Source organism: Hevea brasiliensis, chromosome 18 (genome assembly GCF_030052815.1).
Source record: "Hevea brasiliensis isolate MT/VB/25A 57/8 chromosome 18, ASM3005281v1, whole genome shotgun sequence".
NCBI classification, from domain to species: Eukaryota; Viridiplantae; Streptophyta; class Magnoliopsida; order Malpighiales; family Euphorbiaceae; genus Hevea; species Hevea brasiliensis.
In genome coordinates this window covers 47,693,392-47,718,093 of record NC_079510.1, presented here as the reverse complement: position 1 = coordinate 47,718,093, position 24,702 = coordinate 47,693,392, and the positions used below count along the sequence as shown (strand labels likewise).

Here is a 24,702-nt window from a genome sequence, read left to right as displayed (position 1 = left end):
ATATTTTTGTCCTTAACTTTGGAGCCAAGAGACTATAAATACAAGTATAATGAGAGAGTGGATGACACACTTTGAATATTAATGAAAGATTGTTTATACTCCATTAGTGAGTAAATTGGCTGTTGCCTTTATTCTTGTGAAGCTCATTAGTTTGCTGAGATTTCTATCTTGCAAGGTTTAATACGCATAATATTATTGATTTATTCATTCTCCATATGAATTAGGTCAAGAATTCCATTTTTGATATTTTCTTTGAATTACACAGCAATCTGTTTGTGTTGGTTCAAAGAATCAAATTCATACATCTTGATTTGGTGTTTTCCATATTGTTCCTTTAATTCTTGAGTGTGGGTTTTCAAGTTCTCGATTGCTTGAGGGTTCACATCAAAATAATTACATAAAATTATTATAAGAACCGAGAACTGAACTAAAATCGTATCGAACCAAACCGAAATTAAAGAACAGAGAACCGTATCAAACTGAAACTGAATCAATGAAGAATCGAATTAGAATCGTACCAAAATTTTGATTCGATTTTGGTTCTCAGGTAAATCCTGAACTGAACCAAAACCGAACACCCCTAGTAATTTTAATGAAGTGAGATAATTTTGTTAGTTATTGGTAGTTATGAAGTTAAATTTTTGTGTTTACTATATTGTAAATTTATAAGTCAGTATTTCATAAGGTTGATTTTTCTTCAATGAGTTGTAATTTCTAAAAATTCAAAATAAGTTTCAAAATGAGGAGGCGTTGATTTTTAAGGCCCAACCTGCTACTGACTTAATAAAAAAGGCCACATTTAAGCCTAGAAGCCCAAACTATCAATAATTTATAAATCCACATTAATAGATTAGATCATTGGAGCTCGGATCAAAATTGAATTGATCAAATGTAAATTCAAGACGATTAACCTATTCATGGTTTCAAACCGTTATGAAACTCCAAGGGAGGGCTAATTTTCTGAACCTTCAATTAATTTTTTTTTTTAAATTTCAATCAAATAATTAGATTAAGAAATTCAACTTACTTTAATTTGATTTTTTTTAATTAAAAAATTAATCAATACTTATCAAACTAAATTACTTTTATACATTTTAATTAAGAGTCTAGAGAATAGTTGGTTCATCCGTTCATGGAGCTTTTGCCTCCATACCCTTATCCACACACATACATATATATTTTATTTTCCCACGTCAAAATAATTATAAGCAATTAACCCTACAAAATATCAATTTTAATTTAGTGGAATTTGACTTTAAAAAAAATCAATTTCTTAAAACTAAAATGTCGCAAGATTACAAGTAAAATGCTTAATATTATTTATAAAATTGAATTATTTATTTCTCTAGCTATTATAATTATTTAGCTGCAAATGGAAGGCTCAACTACTGTTCCTGAAAGTCATCACTGAATAAATTCTAACGCATGCCCTCATTTTTTAAATTGATGAAAATATGTTATTTATGCTTTAATTATAATTATAAGTAAATAAGCCTTACTTATGTTATTTGAACCCTCAAAATGTTATAACATCAATAATGGGAATGATTTCCAATCAACAAAAATTACAATGTAATCTAATAACGCTATAATTTTGAGAAGGAATCAAATTATAGATATTAATAATATGAGGAAATATTTTCATTTTAATATTTTAAATTTTAAAAATAAATTTTTATTGAAGATGCCATATGGCTATTTATATATAAATGCTCTAAAAAAGATATCATTAATTGGGAAATTAATTTGAACAATTTATATATATATACAATTGACACTAATTAAAATTACAACTTAATTGAGTTAAATATTTACAAAATTATAATTTTTAAACATAACAAAGCTTAGCACCTAACTAGACTTTTCCCTCTGTCTCCTCTCTCTGTGAATTTATCTAATATTTTGTGTTTTTTTTTAATTTTCTTTTCATGTTCATATATTCATACTTCAAATTTAATAATAATAATAATAATAATAATAATAATAATAATAATAATAATAATAATAATAACAATAAATACTTGTGTTTAATTTGTATAAGATATATTTTTTATAATTTATTAATTTAAAATAAAATTTCATAATTTTAAAATAATTTTAATATTATTAAATTAAATTTATTAATTTAATTATGATTTGTTTGATACCTTCAGGCACATGGAGATGTTGCATATTGCAAATTAAGGTCTCGTTTGTGACTGAGATATTGAGTTTAAAAAAATATTTTGTGAAAAAAAAAACATTATTTTAGATATTATTAAAAAATAATTAAAAATTATTCTATTATTTTAAATTTTTATAATTAAAATATATTATATTTTAATTTTGAATTAATTTTAACTTCACTGAGTAATTAATGCAATTTTTTTTTTCCTAAAAAAAACAATGGTTGAGTAGGCAGAGGCACTTCAGATTTTATTTTATTTTATTTTATCTGAAGGCACCTAAGATTTGGCTGATAGATGCCCGTCACCTTTTTTAAATCAAAGTTTTAACTCTCCTCGCAAGTCAAACTTAACGAAACTCTGAATAGCAGACGACGGAACCACCCAACACTAAGTAATTCGGTAACAAAAGGAGCATATATTATAATAATACACATTTCAATTCACAACTACCAAAATCACCCCTTCAAATTTTCCAATCATTTGAAAACAAATATCATAATTTCACCTTTCCTTTTTTTTTTTTTAAATTTGAAGTGTGGAAGCAACAAAGAAATGGAACCTCACTTGTTGCCTGGTAGGCTGAAGGGCGAGACTATACATTGCCCAGATGGACAGATGAGCAAACATCACTGGCCAGTGGTGACCCACCTACAGAGAGAAAATGGGTTCCCAATTGGCTCTCTCATCCTTGCTTCTAGCTCCACTAATATGCCTCTCTTTTAGCCTCCCTTGTGAGTACTCCATAGTGGATAGTGACCTTGGTGAGCTGCTTTCAGAGGAACGTGTAATTGAGCTCTTTCAACAGTGGAAAGTAAAGCGCAGAAAAGTTTGCAAGCAAGCAGAGGAGGCAGAAAAGAGACTAGAAAATTTTCGTAGGAACTTGAAGTATGTAACCGGGAAGAATGCAAAGAGAAACTCGCATAATTCAGGGCATACGGTGGGATTGAACAAGTTTGCTGATATGAGCAAAATGAGGAGTTTAATGAGGAGTTTAGGCAACGTTATTTGTCGAAAGTGAAAAAACCTATCAGCAAAAATAAGAATCTGACGAGCAGCAGCTGGCAGAGAAAATTGCAAACCTGCGATGTGCCTTCGAGCTTGGATTGGAGAAAAAAGGGAATTGTTACTTGTGTTAAGGACCAAAGAGACTGTGGTAAGTTTATTTTATTTTTCTCCTCGGCAGATGCATCAAAGATGAGAAGAAAACACAGAGAGCGCATCAAAGAGCGAAGCCCAACTAGTTATAGAAAAGTGCTGAAGTCAGATGCATTTCTTAGAGCACAATTAGCATATTTTTCATAATTATTAATGTTATAATAAGCACGCAAATTTAAGGCACACATATAAGTCGCACAATCATACAATATAAAAAAGAGAAGAAAAAATAACACAGAATTTAACGTAGTTCAACCGTAAGATCTATGTTCACGGACAAGACAAGAGGAAAAAATTTCACTGTGATGAAAAAAGTAAAATAAAATCACTCAGAACTCTCAAACCCTAACCCTAGTATGTTTTCCGAATATTTCACAACTCTACCGTAAAAGGTAAAATATTACAATATTTATATTATTTCATACCATGAAGGTATTGCCCCCACACCCCAAAGGAGATCAGTGGAGGGCTTAAGGCTTAGGCCTATCAGCCCGTGCACTCCGCTACCATCAGAGATCTCATTTTTTATCCCAATCGGATCGCAACGCAAAACTTTCAGATGGGGTCACAATTTAGGCCCATGAAAAACATATCTAACTTTCAAGTCACAAAAAATAACAATTCTTCCACTTGGCTTGAATTCCCTCAATCATCAACAAAATAACCACAAATACTCTGTCTTGCTATATACTCTCACAAGGGTATTAAAAACACTAACTAAGTCTAGGCAATGCCTAAACTTTCTGACTAGGACTCCCTTAGTCATCATATCTGCTAGATTATCATGTGTAGAGACTTTTTGCACAACTATAGTCCCCTAAGATACAATATTCTGAATGAAAGTGATATCTGACATCAATGTGCTTAATTCGCTCATGGTACATTTGATTCTTTGTGAGATGTATTGTACTCTGGCTGTTACAAAACACTATTGTCTTGCTTTGTATCAACCCAAGATCACCCACTAAACCTTGTAACCATAAAGCTTCCTTTATTGCCTCTACTAAGGCCAAAGCAACTGTAGCTTGCAATGTTGCCTTCCAACTGATAGCACTTTCAGAAAGAGTAAACAAATAACCTGTCAAAGATCTCATCTTGTCTAAGTCCCCTGCAAAATCTGAATCAACATAGCCAATAACTGAATAATTCATCTTGGCCCTGTCAAATGTTGATGCATGCATTTTAGATCATCATTTAGGTGTAATTTTTACACATAATTTACCCTTGTTCATAGCCATTATTATAGATATTAGTATATATTTAGTCAATTTTATAATTTTCACTCTTCTTAGTCTAATTTTTGGAATTTATTTGTTTTGTAGACTAAAATTGGAGAAATTTGGTATATTTGATCAAAGTAGCCATTTAAAGGAGATTAGAGTTGAATTGCAAAAATGTTTGAAGTTGAGTAAAAAATGGCCGAGAGCGACACAACCTGCAGCACAACCGAATTAGCTTATGTCGCAGGTTGTGTCGATCGTCAGATATTCACGCCGAGAGCGACACAACCCGCAACACAACCCACGACACAACTGACTTGGCTTATGTCATTTTTACTGGAAATAATTGACGTGGCATTTCCGTTACTCCAGCTTTTTATCTCACTTTCTCTGGAACCTTCCCCCTTTTACCCATTCTAGGGCAGACCCTTAGCCTATATAAAGCCTCATTTTATAATTTTCTTTCAATAGAGAGCAAGAGAGGCATTTTTGGCAAGATTAGAAAGAGAAGGAGGGAGCACTTTCTGCATTTTTTTTCAGCAGCCTGCAGAACGTTCGATTTGCACTTTCTCAGCAGAATCTGCTGCATATTTCTGGGTTTTTCTACCCTTTAGCTTACATTTCTATTATTTCTTCATTTATACATTTGGGTTTGTCTTAAAACTATGAATAGTGAGTAGTTGATTGAGATTCTAGAGATGGGTTTGTAAATATTGATTTGTATTGTGGTTTTGAACTGATTTAGCCATTTAAATGGGATTTGTTACATTTTGATTTATTGCTTATGAGCTTGTTGCCTTGCTTGATGAATGGGCCCTCATTAAGTTAAGCTTTAATCCTTAATAGATGGACTGAAAAGTGAATATTAGGGATAGATAATCTTGCAATAAACTTTATTTTCTTGGTGTTAGAGATAAGCTAAGAGGATGAAGGGGAACTTTCCAAAAAATCAATTAGAGCTTTAAATGGGTTTTTGTTAGGTTTGAAATACCGTGAAAACAGGGTTTGATTTAATGAAAACCAACTTTGAAATGCTTGAAAAAGGTTTCAAAAATTTAAGAATTGATTTCCCTCAAAATTGCAATTCTCATGTGTTTGGCTAAATTAGGGATAAACCACATGCAAATAATATTGAAAATCCAATCTCTAGAATCAATTTAATTTTCATTGAATTTAGATTTAAATCCTCCAAATCTCATAAATAGCAATTTCAATTTAAATCCAATTTAAATCCAATCTCTAGAATCACTTTAATTTTCATTGAATTTAGATTTAAATCCTCCAAATCTCATAAATAGCAATTTCAATTTAAATTTTAGTAATCTAGTTTAATTAATTGTTAATTGTTTGATTTAGCATTAATTCCTTAAATACCAATTTTAATTCCAAATTTCATTTTACATCTTTAATTTTTGTCTTAATTTGAAATTTCATTTTACATCTTTAATTTTTGTCATTCTAATTAGTTTATACTTTTATTTCCAATTTAAGCACAATTCCCTGTGGGATCGATATCATTTTTTTTAAAACTATACTACTGTGACCCGTGCACTTGCGGACACACCGTATCAAGTTTTTGGCGCCGTTGCCGGGGAATTGTTTGTTTTTAAGTTGGATTTTAATTGTTTTAAGCTAATTAGAATTTTTATTTTCTTTTATTTTCACTACTGTTCCTTGTGTTTTTCAGGTACTTTTCTTGTTTATGAGACGATCCAAAAGCACAAGTGACACTGAATTGTTGTTCAACCCAGAAATTGAAAAATTCTGTCGAGCCAACAAAAAGGAATACAAAAGAAGAAAAGAAGCAGAAAAAGAAGAACAACAAAGATTTGAGCAAGAGGTGACAATTGAAAATATGGAGAATCAAAATAGAGCTATTGGTGGAGACAATGGAGGAAATGAGCAAAACGGGCAAAATGCAGTTGCTAATCAAAATGATCCTCAAAGAAGATCCATGTTGGATTATGCTTTTCCTAGATGTGCAGATGTGAGAGATAACAGACCTATTATTGGAGCTAATCAATTTGAGTTAAAGATTGGTTTAATTCAAATGGTTCAGAATTCACAATTTGGAGGTAGTCCACTTGAAAATCCTCATTCTCATTTGAAGAAATTTTTGATGATATGTGGTACACAAAGGCAGCCTGGAGTTTCAGATGAAGTTATTCGGCTCACCTTATTTCCATTCTCTCTTCGGGATTCAGCATTGGAGTGGTATGACTCACTTCCACAAGCTATTATAGCTACTTGGGAGCAGCTATCTCAAGCTTTTCTATCTCAATTTTTCCCACCCGGGAAGACTACTCATTTGAGAAATTTGATGGTAGCTTTTAAACCAAGGGATGATGAAACTTTGTATGAATCTTGGATGAGATTTAAGGAGCTTGAAAAGCAATGTCCTCATCATGAAATACCCAAATGGATGATTGTTCAGAATTTCTACACCAGAGTTACTCCAGCCATAAGAAACACAATTGATTCACAAGCAGGAGGAGATTTCATGAGAATGACAAGTGAAGAATGCTATGATTTATTAGAGAAGATTGCTCATAATACCCATTTATGGGGAAATCCTAGAGCACTTGAGCCAAAGAAGGCCGGGATTTATGAACTTGACTCAGTTAGCTACATGAATGCAAGATTTGATCAGTTGACTCAACTTCTTAGTGATTTTTGCACAAAGGCAACAACCTCAACTCCTACAACTATGCAACAAGTTGCCTTCACAGATGGAACTCAAAGTTGTGGAGTTGATTACTCTTCTTATGGTGATGATTATTTGCAAGAACAAGCTGCTTGTGCAGGAGGTTATCAACAGAAACCTATGGGAAATGCTTATTCTAATGTGAACAACTCAACATGGAGACCACAAGCAACTTTTGCTCAACAAGGCCAAAGCTCAAATTATGCTCATAACCAGCAGTTTGTGCAGCAGAATAGGCCTCAATTTCAGCCTCAATTTCAGCCCACAAGGCAGCCACCACCGGGATATCAAGCAAGAGCACAACAATCCCTTCCACCTCATGGACCGAAGCCAACCTTGGAAAGCATGATGGAGAAATTTTTTGCTGAACAAAGCAAGATGAATAGCAAATTGGAGGAAGAAATGCAACACATGAGACAAACCATGGATCAATTACAAGTCCACAACCGCATGTTGGAGACTCAATTGGCGCAACAAGCAAGCTCATCAGGAAGCAATTCCTATGGCAAACTACCTAGCCAACCACAAAACCCTCATGAATAATGTAAGGTTGTGACCTTGAGAAGTGGTAAAAAAGTTGGTCAAGAGAGTGAAAATAAGAGAGAAGAAAAAGAGAGCACAAAAGAAGAAAATTCAGTTGAGAGCAAGAAAAATGAAAAAGAAGAAGAAAGCAAAAGTGAGCAAGATGAGGGAGAGAAACCATACATCCCACCTGAACCTTATAAGCCCACCCTTCCCTACCCTCAAAGATTCATCAAGCATAAGCTAGACAAACAATTTGGCAAGTTCCTTGAAGTGCTAAAAAAGTTGTATATCAATGTGCCATTCACTGAGGCACTATCCCAAATGCCAAGTTATGCCAAGTTTCTGAAGGAGATTCTTTCCAACAAGAGAAGGCTAGAAGATTATGATACCATCAACTTGGGAGAGCAATGCAGTGCTATAATTCAGAAGAAGTTACCTCCCAAACTCAAAGATCCGGGTGTGTTTTCCATTCCTTGTCATATTGGTGATAATTGTGTGGCAAATGCTTTATGTGACCTTGGAGCTAGCGTCAGCCTAATGCCTCTTTCAATATATGAGAAGTTGAATATGGGAGAGTTGAAGCCCACAAACATGTATCTTTCATTGGCTGACCGTTCAATTAAGTATCCAGAAGGCATTCTTGAAAATGTGCCTATCAAGGTTGGGAAATTCTACATTCCGGTGGACTTTGTCATTCTAGATATGGAAGAAGACACAAAAGTTCCTATCTTATTGGGAAGACCCTTTTTGGCAACAGCTGGTGCATTAATTGATGTAAATGGTGAGAAATTGACACTTAGAGTGGGAGATGATCAAATGATATTCAACATCAATCCTGCCATGAAAAGGAAACATGAAGAAGTTGAGTCTTGTTTACGGGTAGACATTATTGATGAGATTGTTCAAGAGCATTTCAGAAAAAGCTATCCACAAGACCCACTTGAAAATTGCTTAGTCCATGGTGGGAGCATTGATGATGACAATCACAACATAGCTGCTTTTGCACAACACTTGGAGAGCTCTCCACCACATCCTGAAGCCACAATTTTTCAACTTGAAGGAATGCAAAATTTGGAGATCAAACCACCATCATTAAAGGTAGAGGATGCCCCAAAGGTAGATCTTAAACCTCTTCCTTCCAACCTCAGGTATGCTTTTCTTGGACCCAATGAAACATATCCTGTTATAATTAATGCATCATTGACTGATATTGAGAATGAAAAATTGTTGAGAGTTTTGAGAGAATATAGAAGAGTTTTGGGTTATGCAATTGATGATATAAAGGGAATTAGTCCAACAGTTTGTATGCATAGGATTTTCCTTGAGCCAAATAGTAAACCTTCCATTGAACACCAAAGAAGATTGAATCCTACAATGAAGGATGTTGTGAAAAAGGAAATCCTAAAATTACTAGCTGCTGAAATTATTTACCCTATTTCTGACAGTGAGTGGGTGAGTCCTGTGCATGTTGTACCAAAAAAAGGTGGGGTGACAGTTGTTAAAAATGAGAATAATGAATTGATACCCACTAGAACTGTTACAGGTTGGAGAATGTGCATAGACTATAGGAAGTTGAACAATGCTACAAGAAAAGACCATTTTCCCCTTCCTTTTATGGATCAAATGTTAGAGAGATTAGCCAAGCATTCATTCTTTTGTTACTTAGATGGATATTCTGGTTTCTTTCAAATTCCAATCCATCCTGATGACCAAGAAAAAACTACCTTTACCTGTCCCTATGGCACCTTTGCCTATCGAAGGATGCCATTCGGATTGTGTAATGCGCCTGGCACATTTCAAAGGTGCATGATGGCCATTTTTTCTGATTTTATTGAAGAAATTATGGAGGTCTTCATGGATGACTTTTCAGTATATGGCACTAATTTTGATTCATGCTTGACTAATTTGTCTAAAATCTTGCAGAGATGTGCTGATAATGATTTGGTGTTGAATTGGGAGAAATGCCACTTTATGGTCCAAGAGGGAATCGTTTTAGGGCATTTAATCTCAAATAGGGGAATTGAAGTGGATAGAGCTAAAATAGAAATTATTGAAAAAATGCCCCCTCCAACCACTGTCAAAGGAGTGCGGAGTTTTCTTGGACATGCCGGGTTTTACCGGCGATTTATTCAGGATTTTTCTAAACTTGCTAAACCCTTAACAAATCTCTTGAATCATGATGTTAAATTTGATTTTAATCAAGATTGTATGGTTGCTTTTTGCAGGTTAAAGACGGCATTAACAACAGCTCCTATCATGCAACCCCCGGATTGGACTTTGCCATTCGAAATCATGTGTGATGCAAGCGAGTTTGCTGTTGGAGCTGTCCTTGGCCAGCGAAAAGATAGAAAACCTTATGCCATTTACTATGCAAGTCGAACCCTTGATGAAGCTCAAGTCAATTACGCTACAACTGAAAAGGAGTTCCTTGCGGTAGTATTTGCACTCAATAAATTTCGTTCTTATTTGGTCAACTCAAAGGTAATAGTTTTCACTGATCATGCAGCAATAAGGTATTTAATGAGCAAGAAAGAAGCTAAATCTAGGTTGATTAGATGGATTTTGTTACTTCAAGAATTGGATTTGGAAATAAGAGATAAAAAGGGTGTTGAGAATGTGGTGGCTGATCACCTTTCTAGGATAAAAATTGAAAATAAAGATGATGAAATTGTGCCAATTGATGAGTTTTTCATAAATGAGCAGTTGTATGTGTTGAAATCTGCACTTCCATGGTTTGTTGATATTGTGAACTTCTTGTCTTGTGGTGTCTTGCCACCCGATTTATCTTGGCAGCAAAAGAAAAGATTCTTGCATGATGTTAAATTTTATTCTTGGGAAGAACCTCTTTTGTTTAGGAGATGCAATGACGGAATAATTAGAAGATGTATACCAGAGGAAGAAATACATGATGTTATTTACCATTGTCATTCCTCTGAATATGGTGGTCATTTTAGTGTCTCAAAAACTGTTGAAAAGGTCTTGACATCAGGTTTCTATTGGCCTAATATGTTTAAACATGTGAGAAATTTTGTAAGCAAGTGTGATAGGTGTCAAAGAGTAGGCAACATTTCCAAGAGAGATGAGATGCCCCAACAGTCCATATTAGAAGTTGAATTATTTGATGTGTGGGGAATTGATTTCATGGGGCCATTTCCATCTTCTTATGGGAATAAATATATCTTGGTAGGGGTGGACTATGTATCTAAATGGGTAGAAGCTATTGCTACACCTACCAATGATGCAAAAGTTGTGGTGAAATTTCTGAAAAAATTTGTTTTGACCAGGTTTGGTGCCCCACGTGCCATAATCAGTGATGGTGGTAGCCATTTTTGCAACCACCAATTTGAAAAATTGATGAGAAAATATGGGGTAAAGCATAGGATTGCCACACCATATCACCCTCAAACAAATGGCCAAGTAGAAATCACAAATAGAGAAATCAAGCAAATCTTGGAGAAAACTGTCAATAAGTCCAGAAAAGATTGGTCCCTTAAATTAGATGACACTCTTTGGGCATATAGAACAGCATTTAAAACCCCCATAGGAACTACACCTTATAGGTTAGTTTTTGGGAAATCATGCCATTTGCCCGTAGAGTTAGAACATAAAGCTTATTGGGCCATTAGAGCAATCAATTTTGATTTACAAGCTGCTGGATACAAAAGACTTTTGCAACTTGATGAATTAGATGAATTGAGACTTGATGCTTATGAAAATGCTAGGATCTATAAAGAAAGAACTAAAAAATGGCATGATAAGCATATCAAGAAAAAGGACTTTAAAGAAGGAGATTTGGTTCTCTTATTCAATTCAAGGTTAAAATTTTTTCCAGGAAAATTAAAATCAAGGTGGTCAGGTCCATTCAAAATTGTGAAAGTTTTACCTCATGGTGCTGTGGAAATTTTTGGTGAAAAATCTGGTAATTTCAAGGTAAATGGGCAAAGGTTGATGCCCTATTCAGTTGGTGAGCCAATTGAGAAGATAGCAACTTGCTATCTCTCTCATTCTCCATAACATTTTGAGTGAGTATGGTCAAGCTAAAGACCTAAACTTAGCATTTTCATTGATTCTTTATTTCTTTCATATATATATTTGTTTTAAATTTTTCTATACTCCTTATTCAGAGTTTAACATTGTTCTAATTTCCTTGTGCAGATGGGATGCAATGCATTGCAAGCAAATGAGCAATAAAAATTTTATTTTTAGCTTTAAATTTTGGCTTTAAATTTTAGTTTCAAATTTGTTCACTTATAATTTTCATCTCTCTTTTGTTGAGTGTTGCGTCCCAACCGCAAGTGCACGGGTCGTACAAGTAGTATAGAAAAATATCGATCCCACGAGGAGTTGTGTTAATGATTGAATTTTTGATATAAAAGTTGACTAAATCGAAGTATTTAAAGTAGTAAATTAATGGGTAATGGAATATGCAATTTAAATGTGCAAAATTAATATTCTATTCAACAATGTATTAATTAAAACTAAAATTGCATCAAATTGAAATAAGCAAGTTCAAATATGGCAAGATTCAAAATGGCAAGATTCAAAATGGCAAGTAATTAAATTCGATTAGAAATTAACAATGATAAAAAGGCGATTCCGGAGTTCGGGATTTCATATTCAAGCTATTTTGGGATTTTCCCTAGTTAGCCCAATCCATGAAATTTATGGGTTTAAAGGAGATTAATTCTAAAATCCTTTGAAAACTCTTTCGAGTGAGACAAAGAGTGCCTTAATTAACTTAATCCTACTTTCGTGGAGTTAAAATTAACCAAGACCCATTAGGTTCTTTAATCAATCTATTAAAACCCTCTTAACCCTTAGTCTATTTCTAGATCTAAGTTAATTAAGTCCAATTTCTTGATTAACTATCACTTGGTTTTCTCCTTTCGGTGCTTCAACCAAGGATTAAGAACATAACTTAATGGGGCCCTTCATTAAGCATGTGAATAAGCACACAAGAAATGGATTAAACCTCATAAATTCATTAAATTGGGACTAACCCAGTTCAAATCCACAAAAATAACTAAAATATTACATCCCTTACTCCAGAATCAAAAGTAAACTACTCACTATCCATAATGCTTACAAGATATGATGAGTTTAAATGGAAATAAAGCTTTAATCTAAGCTAAGAAGTAAGAAATTAAACACTAGAAATATAGAAAAATGTAAGGGAAGAAAGAAATCTGCAAATCTTGGTTGAGAATGGTGTGGAAGGTGAAAGTGACTCCTCAAATTCTGCCTCTCTTCTCCTTTCCTTTTCTACTCCTTGTCTCTCCTCTAAAATGAGAAAATGGGACTATTTATAGCATTTTTCTGACATGGAGCCCTAAAATAGTATGTTCTAGGAGGAATTGATTGAGGGAATCTTCACACTCATTAATGAACTCTTTATGGGATTGCATAAGTGGATCGCATAAGTTATGCGATCCCTTATGCGATTTTACTGGTTACGAGTCACTTATGCGAAATCGCATGACTTGGTGCACGTGTTATGCACAATTCCGTGAAGGTGCATAAGGGAGGCGAGAATGTGCATAAGCTATCTTGTCTCCTTATGCACATTTCACCGGTTCTGGAATGTTGATCTTTCTCCTTATGCAGATCTGCATAGCTTATGCGCAAGTTATGCACAATTTGGTCAATGCATATTTCACTTGAAAACTTGTTTTTGACATCTTTGGTAGAAGACACTCCTCAATGGCAAAATTCTCTTCAGTCCTTCAAAAACACCATTTTTCCTACAAAACAAAGTAAAAATTACAAATTAATCCAAAATTGACAATTATGGAAAACTAACTAAATAACTAATGAAATTAGCTAAAAGTGACTAATAATCAAATAAAATAGCTATGAAATTAAACCTAAATGATTATGCAAAATGTATGCATCATTGAGTATTTGCTGGTTCATATTACTGGATTCATTGCCCTTTTGGTTAATTTCAAGAGAAAATTTTTCCAAATTTTGACATCTTGGATTAAAAGGAAAATTATTTGAATTTGGATGTGTGAATTGGTGCTTTGAAAAATTATTTTTTTTTATGAGAACTTGATGAACATGACAAATTGAACAATTAGAATTCATGTTATAAAGGTTTAATCATTCGAAATCTAATTTGTTTCAATTTTTTTTAGGTGCTATGAAATTCGGTCATTTTTGGGCAGCAGACTGCATAACTTGCGACATAACCGAGATAAAAACTTCCTTCACCGGAATGGGCCAGCAGTAAAACCCAAAAGCCCACACCCAAAAACCAAACCTAAAACCAGCCCAACCAACTAAACCCCAATCCCCAAGCCCACAACCCGTAAACCCATAACCTTCTTCTCCCTCCCGACATCGCTCCCGACACAACCCTTCCCTCCCGCCGTCGCCTTCATCCTCACCGGCCGCCAATCTTCCCATATTTCTCTTTTTCAGATCACGCCCCTCCATTTCGCCATGTCCAACTCCCCATTATCCTTCGAAAACTCACCTCCCCACTCCTCATAGCCGCCACAACCCCAAACCACGCCACCCATCGCCGGCCCATTCTGTTGATGCTCCGATCGCCACACTCAAGAAGAAAAAGGCGAAAAGCATTAAACCACACAAATCGACGGGCGGCGTCAAGCGGAAACAACCCGAATCGGCCACACAACAACCCCTAATCCCGCCTCCAATGCCCGCCGCGCCTGCTGACCGACGTGGCATTCCGAAATCAGTGGTCAAGCGCCCCGGTACATCTAAAGCGAATTGCACCTTCAGCAGGCAGAGGATCTAGTGTCGGCACAATGTCACAATATGATCTCTTCTTTTTGTGGTGTGCAAAAACTGGCAAAAAAGCTTTCCCTGGTTATTATTTCTGCCGCCATGTGATCCGCCAGACCACTAGAGGTACTGGTAGCATTGTCTTCGGAGGTTTGGTCACACCCATTGCACATTATTTTGGCTTTAATCCTCAAATGCACAAGTGTCCTGCTCTTCCAACTGGTTTGTTATTTTTGGATGGACCTCATCTAGCCAACCAAAAATTTTTTATCAAAAATGAAGCTACCAAGCAGTATGAGATTCCTGCACTAACAGACAAACCACCTGGTTCTCCCACTGCCATTAGTTCCTCCTCAGCATCTGAGCGACCATTTGTGCAGCCTTCTACACAACCTTCAAGCCGAGCTCCACCAGCCGCTCAACCTGCTTCATCAATAGCTTCTGGACCATCCATAGCAACTCTTTTGACATTCATGGAGAATCTCAGTGATGAGATCTATTCTTTTCGGCAAATGACGGATGTCAATTTTCAGACACTACGAGATTTAGCTGACATATATTTGGATCGAAGTGCTGAAATGCAAGACGAATTGAAAGTCATGCGAGCTAAGCTGGAGAAGATCGAAACAAACCAGGCACTGATTTTGAACATTATCTCTCCACAGCAGCCACCACAAGCACCACCACCTCCACAAGATGGCAAGGGCAAAGGACTTCTCGTACCCGACTGACCAGCTTTTATTCTCCATTTCATGTCTTTAATTTCGTTACTTAATTAATTAGTATTTTGAACTTGTTTAGTTAATATTTTGCTTGTGTTGTTTTTATTTTACTTGAACCATTTACTGATTCCGTTTTTTTAGTTCCTCATAACATACATTTTTCTTTTATATCTTTAATACATTGCTCACTTGCTTTTATGTGCTACTTCGAATTTACACTTGATGGTTACATTTTTTAGCTTAACTTCCTATTTCAACTTTTTGAGTTTAATTGATTTAATGGATTCCATTGCACTGTTTCTTTTGCAATGAGTGCAGCAGCTGTCCAAATTTTATTTAATTACATTGGCTACACTTCAATGAGGTAACAATTCTCATCTCAGCTTGTGTCACTTTCAACACAAGTTATGCTATCGCTTATGCAACAGGGTAATAATTCTCTATGCACATATAACCAAATTATCCCATTCCTTACACTCTTTTAACATTGAGGACAATGTTCATTCTGAGTATGGGGGAGAGGGTAAATTTTTTGCAAAAATTATTTTTTTTTCCTTTTTCATTTGCATATAGTGACATACTCATTCATTACTTCATACTTGTACATATTCACATACATACACTTGCATATAGCCTCATATACTTAGTTACGCATACTTAGTTGCATATAGGTTGACTTGACATTTACACTCATGCATTTCATTCATTCATTTAAAATTTTTGGATTTTTAAACCAGTCTTTGGATTCCATAAGCCACTTATTCAAGCAATCCAACTTGCCTTTAGATGGTTAGTGGAATGAAAGTTCCAGCTGGGTACAAAGTCTTAAGCATTATTCTTTCTCTTACTTAATAGCTGAAAATTAATACATTCATCTAGGTATGCAGATTCTGATTAGTTATTTTGAGTTTTGAGTGTCTGGATAAGCCTTTAAGGAAGAAAATGGTCATTGTCGTCTCACCATTCCTAGAACAAGCATCTTAGATCTTTCAAAGCGAAATTTTTAACTTGCATTTGATAAGAAGATGATTTAGGCATTCCTTCATATTTTAAACCTCACATTTAGCCTTAACCTCCCTTAATTTCATTTCAACCCTTGCAAACCCCCCTTGAACCTTAATTCCCTAATTTCTTTGGAACCCAAATCATTTATCTAGCCATTAAACCTAAACACTACCACCTATTTATGAGAATAATATTTTAGCAATTAAGTGCCAAAAAAAAAAAACATGGAGGATTGAAACATCTTGAAAAGTGCTAAAGTAATTGTGAAAGGTTGATAAAAAGAGGTCACCAAAATATCCCAAAGGTAATTTTGGATGTGACACGAAATAGGGACACATACAAAATCAAAATAAATAAAATAAAATAAGTATAAAAAGAGTCCCTTTGTATAATCATTGTGATAGCACTTGAGATTCATTGTGAATTTCTTTCCTCTTGATAAAAAATTCTATTATTATAAAAAAAAAAATGGATGCACTTTGAGTTTCATGATTAATATTATTCTCATATTTTGTTTACCTTATTCCCTTTCTTTGTTAACCACAATTTTACCCTATTAGACCCCATTACAACCCTTCAAAAGACCTAATGATTCTTTGAAAAATGCTTGTTACATTAGTAGAGTTAGATCTTTTATGCTTGCATATGGGTTTGGCAATATAATCTTCCATACATTACTCACCATCTATTTGAGACACATTGGCTATCTATTTCATTTAGGTTTGTTTTGGCACAATTGACTCTTGTAGCTGGTTGGTATTTGTTGCTTAGGTTGATTGGTTAATTCTTAGCTATTCTGTAATTGTTGAGAATGCTTGCTTCATTCTTTGTGCTTTTGCTGGTGGGAACTTGGAATGTTGGTGGCTAGAGGTAAGTTGGTGGTTTGGATTAGTGATTTTTGTGTTTTCAAAGACTGATTCTATTCCCTTCCAAATGAGTTTTAATGAAATTTTGCTTGGGGACAAGCAAGAGTTTGAGTATGGGGGAATTTGATGCATGCATTTTAGATCATCATTTAGGTGTAATTTTTGCACATAATTTACCCTTGTTCATAGCCATTATTATAGATATTAGTATATATTTAGTCAATTTTATAATTTTCACTCTTCTTAGTCTAATTTTTGGAATTTATTTGTTTTGTAGGCTAAAATTGGAGAAATTTGGTATATTTGATCAAAGTAGCCATTTAAAGGAGATTAGAGTTGAATTGCAAAAATTTTTGAAGTTGAGTAAAAAATGGCCGAGAGCGACACAACCTGTAGCACAACCGAATTAGCTTATGTCGCAGGTTGTGTCGATCGTCAGATATTCTCGCCGAGAGCGACACAACCCGCAACACAACCCACGACACAACTGACTCGGCTTATGTCATTTTTACTGGAAATAATTGACGTGGCATTTCCGTTACTCCAGCTTTTTACCTCACTTTCTCTGGAACCTTCCCCCTTTTACCCATTCTAGGGCAGACCCTTAGCCTATATAAAGCCTCATTTTATCATTTTCTTTCAATAGAGAGCAAGAGAGGCATTTTTGGCAAGATTAGAAAGAGAAGGAGGGAGCACTTTCTGCATTTTTTTTCAGCAGCCTGCAGAACTCGTTTTCTGCACTTTTCTGCAGCAGAATCTGCTGCATATTTCTGGGTTTTTCTACCCTTTAGCTTACATTTCTATTATTTCTTCATTTATACATTTGGGTTTGTCTTAAAACTATGAATAGTGAGTAGTTGATTGAGATTCTAGAGATGGGTTTGTAAATATTGATTTGTATTGTGGTTTTGAACTGATTTAGCCATTTAAATGGGATTTGTTACATTTTGATTTATTGCTTGTGAGCTTGTTGCCTTGCTTGATGAATGGGCCCTCATTAAGTTAAGCTTTAATCCTTAATAGATGGACTGAAAAGTGAATATTAGGGATAGATAATCTTGCAATAAACTTTATTTTCTTGGTGTTAGAGATAAGCTAAGAGGATGAAGGGGAACTTTCCAAAAAATCAATTAGAGCTTTAAATGGGTTTTTGTTAGGTTTGAAATACCGTGAAAACAGGGTTTGATTTAATGAAAACCAACTTTGAAATGCTTGAAAAAGGTTTCAAAAATTTAAGAATTGATTTCCCTCAAAATTGTAATTCTCATGTGTTTGGCTAAATTAGGGATAAACCACATACAAATAATATTGAAAATCCAATCTCTAAAATCAATTTAATTTTCATTGAATTTAGATTTAAATTCTCCAAATCTCATAAATAGTAATTTCAATTTAAATCCAATTTAAATTTAAATCCAATTTAAATCCAATCTCTAGAATCACTTTAATTTTCATTGAATTTAGATTTAAATCCTCCAAATCTCATAAATAGCAATTTCAATTTAAATTTTAGTAATCTAGTTTAATTAATTGTTAATTGTTTGATTTAGCATTAATTCCTTAAATACCAATTTTAATTCCAAATTTCATTTAACATCTTTAATTTTTGTCTTAATTTGAAATTTCATTTTACATCTTTAATTTTTGTCATTCTAATTAGTTTATACTTTTATTTCCAATTTAAGCACAATTCCCTGTGGGATCGATATCATTTTTTTTAAAACTATACTACTGTGACCCGTGCACTTGCGGACACACCGTATCAAATGTCAAACCAATATCTGTAGTATCCTTCAAATACCTCAAAATCTATTTCACTGCCTGCCAATGCTCTTTCTCAAGACAAGCCATATATCTACTCACAATACTAATTGCATATGAAATATCAGGTCGGGTGCATACCATAGCATACATGATGCTACCAACAACACTCGAATAGGAAACACTGGACATGTGCTCCATCTCTTTATCAGTTTTTGGTGACCTGTTTGCAGATAACTTAAAATGGGTAGCAAACGAAACAATCACAAGCTTAGCATTATTTATGTTGAAACGCTTAAGCACTTTCTCAACATAGGCCTATTGAGACAAGAAAAGTTTCCCAACACTTCTATCCCTGGTAATTTCCATTCTTAATATCTTCTTTGTAGCTCCCAAATCCTTCATCTCAAAGTCATCACTCAACTGCTTTTTCAGAATGTTAATTTGTGACATGCTTTTAGCAGCAATAAGCATCTCATCCACATACAACAATAAATAAATAAAAGAATTATCTAAAAGCTTCTTATGATACACACAACTGTCATATGAACTACGATTAAAACCATTACGAACCATAAATGTATCGAATCTTTTGTACCACTGCCTAAGGGATTGTTTCAAACCATATAAAGATTTCTTAAGCAAGCAAACATGGTTTTCCATACCTGAAATGACAAATCCCTCAGGATGACTCATGTAAATTTGCTCCTCTAACTCACCATGCAAAAATGTTGTCTTCACATCTAGTTGCTCAAGCTCTAGATCATGAAGAGCAACCATAGCAAGTAAGACTCTGATAGAACTGTGCTTCACAACTGGAGAAAACACTTTATTAAAGTCAATTCCCTCCCTTTGAGTGAAGCCTTTTGCTATCAACCAAGCCTTATATCGAGGTGGTTCAACCCCTGGAGTGCCTTTCTTTTTCTTGAACACCCATTTACAGCCTACCGCTTTCTGTCCCTTGGGCAATGTTACAAGTTCCCAAGTCTGATTCTTGTGAAGAGATTCAATTTCTTCACTCATAACACCGACCCATTGATATGCATCTGAATAAGAAATAGATTCTCTATAATTGCTGGGTTCATGCACATAAATTGTCTCAGCAACTGACAAGGCAAATGCAACTAGATCTGCATATGCATATCTCTGCGATGGTCTAATCTGTCTTCTCTCTCTACCAGTTGCAATGTTATATGGTTCTTATTGCTGTTGCTCAGGTGCATCCTCTTGTTGATCGGGATCTTGCACCTTATCCTCTAGATCACTAGACTGAACTGCTGAAGTATCAATATCAAGCTCCACCTATTCTCTGACACTGTGATATGATTCTACTATTGACTTCTCCCTCTGACTATCCAATGAAGCAGAATCATTAAATGTCACATATCTACTGATAATTAATCCTGGAGACTTTGGATCATTGCACCATAACTTGTAGCCTTTCACTCCAGATGCATACGCTAGAAATATGCATTTGCTTACTCTCGGCTTAAGCTTAATGTCCCTCACATGAGCATAAGCAGGGCAACTAAATACTCTCAGCTGAGAGTAATCAGCAGGTGAACTGGACCAGATCTTAAAAAGAGTTTTATACTCAATAGTTATAGACGAAGATCTATTAACCCAAAAATAAGCTGTACTAATTGTTTCAGCCTAGAAATCCTTTCCCAATCCTGAATGTGGAGCATACTTTGTGCTTTATCACAAAGCGTTCTGTTCATGCATTCTGCAATACCATTTTATTGTGGTGTCCTTATACAAGTGCGGTGTCTCATTATACCTTCATTGCTATAGAATATATTGAACTCACGATTAAAAAATTCTAACCCATTATCAATTCTAAGACGCTTGATCTTCTTTTCTATCTGCTTCTCAATCATCGTCTTCCACTTTACAAAGGTTGAAAATGCCCCATCTTTTGTTTTCAGAAAATACACCTACATCATTCGAGAGTAATCATCAATTAAAGTCATGAAGTACTTGGCACCGCTCTTAGAAGGGATTCTGTTAGGATCCCATAAATCTGAGTGGATATAATCCACCGTTCCTCTGGTCTTGTATACTGCCTTTTTATCGAACTTCACCCTGGTCTATTTACCAAACACACAGTGTTCACAAAAGTTCACAGATTCTATTTTCTGCCCGTTCAATAAATCTCGCTTGCTCAACACAGATAATCCTCTTTCACTCATATGACCAAGACGTAGGTACCACAATTGAGTCTGATTCTAATTATTGCTTCTGGATGCTATTGTAGCTTCTCCTGAAACTGTACTGCCCTGAAGAAAATATAATTTTGAAACCAAACTGCTCTTCATGAGTACCATAGAGCCCTTGCACATTTTGAGAACTCTATTCTCTGCATGGTATCTGAATTCATGAGAGTCAAGTGTCCTAAGAGAATTAGGTTCCTCTTTAGTCCTGGAACATGCCAGCACTTTATAGTTCTGACAATGCCATAAAAAATCCTCAATCTGATGTTACCAATTCCTTCCATAGATAATGCATGATCATTGCCCAGAAACACCTTGCCACTCATCTGTTTGTGAGTAACAAACCAGTTTCTGTGTGGACACATGTTATAAGTAGCACAAGTATCAAGAATCCAGAAATTTTGTCCATGATCTGAACTCACAGATAAAATTTCTCCAACATTATCATCACCATCAGAATTAATAAAACTGTCAACCACGTTCCCAGAAATTTTTGGCTGCTTTCTCTTTTTATTTTTAAACTTGGGACAGTCTCTCCTGTAGTGACCTTGCTCCCCTCACTCAAAATAGTTGGCCTTTTTCATTCTTGACTTAGATCTGGCCTTAGATTTCTTCCTGCTAGAAGAACCCTCCCTTGAATATGTTCTTCCCCTGCTCACCAAACCTTTCCCCTCAAATCTTTCTCTATTATCTGGAAAATTCATTTTCAACTCCTTCAATTTTAGAGAATTACTAATATCGGCTAATGAAATACTATCTTTTCCATATAACAAAGTATTAACAAAAGTCTCATAGGAGGGTGGCAAAGAACATAACACAATAAGGGCCTGATCCTCACTATCTATATCAATATCAATATTCTTCAAGTCCATAATGATTGAATTAAATTTATCCAGATATTCTTTAATGGGCGTACCTTTGCTAATTCTCAATTGTAAAGTCTTTTCTTCAGATATAGGTGATTGGTCAGCTATTTAGCAGAGTATAACTCCTCAAATTTCTTTTATACCATAGACGCTGAGCTTTCACCAGCAATCTCGTGTAGGACATTATCAGTTACGTTCATAAAAATTGCATTCAAGGTTCTCTCCTTTAGGTCAGCCTTCTTCGCCTCTTTCATACCTTCTGGAAAGTTATCATCGATTACCTTCCATACACCTTGCAGAATAAAGGAAGATTTGATTTTAATCTTCCACATACTAAAACTCGATCCACAATCAAACTTCTCTATCTCATATTTCGTTGAAGACGATGCCATCTATAAACTTTAGGTTTTGTGCACATAGCTCTGATACCAGTTTGTTATAATAAGTACATAAATCTAAGGCACACATACAAATCGTACAATCACATAATATAAAAAAGAGAAGAAAAAATAATATAGGATTTAACATGGTTCAACCATAAAGTCTACATTCATGGGCAAGACAATAGAAAAAAGTTTCACTATGATGAAAAGAGTAAGATACAATCACTCAAAACACTCAAACTCTAATCCCAGTGTGTTTCCCGAATATCTCACAACTCTACTGCAAAAGGTAGAATATTACAATCGGCTCGTGCCTTCTGCTACCACAACAGATCTTGTTTTTTATTCCAATCAGGTCGCAGCGCGAAACTTTTGGGTCAGGTAACAATTCGGACCCATGAAAAACATATTCAAAATTCAAGCCACAAAAAATAACAATTAAGCATAATTATTAATATTAAGTTTAAATTTCGATCATGTCTCTAGATTATTATTTGGCTATTTGCTCATTCACCGGGAGAATTCGTAATGATGGCCTTATGGAAGAATATGTTGGTATCCAGCCAAAACTTTAATATTAATAATAGATTGTAATGTTTTGTTAGATTTCTTAAATCTTGTTTCATGTTCTCTGCCTGAGTTATTGGTTGGTCAATGTTCACAGGAAGTTGTTGGTCATTCTCTACCACTGGTGCCATAGAAGGAATAAATGCCCTAGTCTCCGGAGACCTCATTAGCCTTTCAGAACAGGAACTTGTGGATTGTGATACAAGCAATTATGGATGTGATGGAGGCTATATGGACTACGCTTTTGAATGGGTTATTAGCAATGGTGGAATTGATAAGGAAGCTGATTATCCTTAAACTGGTGTGGATGGCACTTGCAACACCACCAAGGTTAATTAGTTTCTATCTATACTAGAACCCAACGAAAGTTATTTGGCTGATCTTATCTCCTCTGTCTGATTGTTTATGGTGTTTTTGTTTGGTTAGGAGGAGAGAAAAAATTGCTTCCATTGATGGGTACCAAGTCGTAGCTGAATTAGACAGTGCTCTCTTGTATGCTACTGCTCAGCAACCTATTAGCGTGGGTATGGATGGTTCTGCAATAGATTTTCAACTGTATACAAGTCTCTCTTTTCATTTTGCAAGCATTATTATTATTATTATTATTATTATTATTATTATTATTATTATTATTATTTGATTCATTTGGTTTTCATTGCAATTCAAACTGAGATATTATAACTCCAGAAACGGTAGGAGTGTTTAGTTTAATAATATGAAAATGATGTGATGTGGTCAGGGGATATATGATGGTAGCTGCTCTGATAATCCAGATGACATTGATCATGCTGTTCTTATGGTTGGTTATGGCTCTGAAAATGATGGAGATTATTGGATTGTGAAGAATTCATGGGGTACTGATTGGGGTATGGAAGGATACTTCTACCTAAGGAGGAACACTAATTTGCCATATGGTGTTTGTGCCGTCAATGCTATGGCCTCTTATCCAACCAAAGAATCCACTGCTCCATCTCCACCTAGTCCTCCACTCCTCCGTCCCCACCATCACCGCCACTAGGTAACAATTCAGTTCGTGAAATTCAAGAATTGCTGTTAGTTCAAGATCGTTACAAGTTGCGAATCATTAGTCCTTTTCCTATTGAACTTCGAGGCATGATTTGATCATTAATTAACCTTTCCTTTTTGTGTGTGTGTGCTTGTGTGGCAGAGCAAGGGAGATTGCCTGGGAGTGGTTGCAAAGAAGCGGTATATGGCTAAGCACAAGTTCCCCTCTGAAGCAAGCTAGATGAAAGCAACAAGAGAGAAAAAACCAACCTCTCCAGTGGAAGAGGAACCCTTTCGCTGCAGTTCGCTAAAAAAAATATGATCCCTAAAGAATTTAAAGGTAGGAACAGAGGAGAAAACTCTTATCATATATGTTCCATGGCTTGTAGGTTTTTTCGAGCCATATTCAGTATTATTATCTACGACCTCGCAATATACTTCAACAGATATTGATGGGTTTTAATTTCAGTGATTTGAAGTTCAATATCAAATGGAAACAACTGATCTGAAGTCTAAACCTCATAGCTATTGCTCAGAGTCAGAGCTCCAGTTTGAGTCCCTCTACCAGTAGTCCCAGGATTGCTGAGAAGGGGAAGAAATGGGCCATTGTCAATGTTACCATCCAACAAAAATGGTCAATGAACGACTTGAGAATTTGTGACAGGACATCCAAATAATCTGGGCTCAAAGAGCGTGAGGCTTTCAAATTTCCTCCTTTCGGATTGCTAATTGCTGCATCGTTATCAGTTGATGATACAGTGATTTGAATTTGGTGAATTGTTAGGTCAC

The 24,702-nt window shown here is 35.1% G+C and overlaps 1 non-coding gene and 1 pseudogene across 1 annotated transcript; one reads left to right on the top strand and one right to left on the bottom strand.

Moving 5' to 3' along the window:
* The first annotated feature begins 2,748 nt into the window (after positions 1–2,748).
* LOC110648956 (zingipain-2-like) lies at positions 2,749–23,926 on the top strand (annotated as a pseudogene).
* LOC131176096 (small nucleolar RNA R71) lies at positions 6,849–6,955 on the bottom strand. The gene has a single exon (XR_009146224.1). It is a non-coding gene; the product is annotated as a small nucleolar RNA R71 (small nucleolar RNA).
* Positions 23,927–24,702: the final 776 nt, after the last annotated feature.